The sequence below is a fragment of the Camelina sativa genome, chromosome 12 (assembly GCF_000633955.1).
Source record: "Camelina sativa cultivar DH55 chromosome 12, Cs, whole genome shotgun sequence".
NCBI lineage: Eukaryota > Viridiplantae > Streptophyta > Magnoliopsida > Brassicales > Brassicaceae > Camelina > Camelina sativa.
Window position 1 is genome coordinate 6,302,815 of NC_025696.1, and position 2,104 is coordinate 6,304,918.

Genomic DNA, 2,104 nt, shown 5'->3' on the forward strand with positions numbered 1-2,104 from the left:
ACACTATGGAAGATTGTTTAAATGATTTGCTTTTGTTGGTGTATGTAATAAATGTTATATCGTCGGTCGATCTACTTATGAGAAAAACAAAGCTGCTCTAATTAAGAGGAAAAATGTGAAATACAGTTATATCTTCAATCGGTTTACCATAAACCAAATCAAGCTGAAGATAATTGTCATTTGTTTATTCATATAACATAGGTGTGAAAATTATATATCAGTCTTGTTATTTAAATACATGCACCAACCCATAACAAAACATAAGTTTGTATGAATTTAAAGTCACAAATATTTGTTTATAGAAAAATACTTAGGTTCACCCCTAGGGGTGAACCTCTCCATTCACCCCCTCTTCTCTCAGCCAATCAAAATCTTCCATCTAATATTTCATTTAAAAAAATATTCAAAATTAAATTAAAAAGCAATCCAAATTAAAGAAACAAATTCTGTATACTTTAAAGGGTTTTGTGCAAAAAAACCCTTCAAGTAATTTTTTTTTGCAAAACAACCCTCCAAATCGAATAAATGCAGGTCAATACCATGATCTTTAAAGTCACCCGCAATATAACCTTTTTTGTATAGATGACGTGGCAGCCGTTTATTTCGTTAAAAAACATCACGGTTGTTAAAACGACAGCGTTTTGCTTCGGTTTAAAACAACACGAAGTTTAAAAATCATGTTGTTTTACAGACCAAAAACGACATACCTCTTCAATCTTTTAATAAAACTTAATTTGGGAAAAATCAAAATTAGGGTTCATCCTTCAATTTGGGGAAAAAAGGAGAGATAGTTTCGTGAGATGTATGAGGGTTCATCGTTGTAGAAGTTAATCATGATTAAATGGTCAAAGATAGGCTAAAGGGATTCATGAAAAAATATTTCTCTAGGAAATTCAAAGGCCAAGGTAGAGTTCTCGGATCTTCTTCTTCCTTTGCACCTCGACCAGGTTTAACTCTTCCTCCTAACCGGTTTAGCTCTTCTTAAGCTCCAATTCCGACTCCTAGACCCAAACCCAATCTGAATCCCACTTCAATGTCGTGGCCTGAGAAACCCATATCCTCCACTCAAAGGATAGTGGGTCTACAAGAAACCCGAATTATAATCTGGTTCGTGTTCTCCACGAGACGGGTTCGGTGCTTTGATAGCGTCTTTGCACAGATCCCAGAATGGTTATCCTCTGAATTGTTGGTGTGTCTAATGTATAAAATCCATTCACATAAGAGAAATAAGTCTTTTTGTTGTCGAGATGTCTGGGAACACTAGTGGAGAAATTTTTTAATTTGAGAAGTATCATAATGATAATCTGAAATTGAGAAACTTGTGGTTGTGTTATCTGCAATCGATAAACCTGAAATATCCATAAGGATGAACCCTAATTTTGATTTTTTTCCCAAATTAAGTTTTATTAAAAGGTTGAAGGGGAAGGGTGATGAAAAAAAAAAAAAATTGAAGGGGTATGTCGTTTTTGGTCTGTAAAACAACATGATTTTTAAATTTCGTGTTGTTTTAAACCGAAGCAAAACGCTGTCGTTTTAACAACCGTGATGTTTTTTAACGAAATAAACGGCTGACACGTCATCTATACAAAGAAGGGTTATATTGCGGGTTACTTTAAAGATCATTGTATTGACTTGCATTTATCCAATTTGGAGGGTTGTTTTGCAAAACAAAACTATTTGGAGGGTTTTTTTGCACAAAACCCTAATATTTAAAACAACAATTTAAAAATGCTGTTATAGAATATTTAATTGCAGACGCACAAACGTTATGGTAGCCGCGAATACGATAGCAGAACAAAAAAGCGCTATATAAAGTGTCTGACCTATAATGACGGGTGCAGATATAGCGTTTGTTAAAACGCTATGGTATTGATAGATAGCGTTATTCAGCTGCTATTAAAACTCAATTTTCTTGTAGTGTTGTACTAGTACAGAAGTACGTTATTCCCCATTGGTAATGATTTCTAGATAACTCGACGTAGTGATCCATTTGCCTCATTAAAAACCATGCTGAGAAAACCCATTGGGACAAAACTCAACTATAGGAAAAAGAGTACAAACTTCACACCTAAGTTACCTAGTCCTCATTACCGGGTGAAGTCTT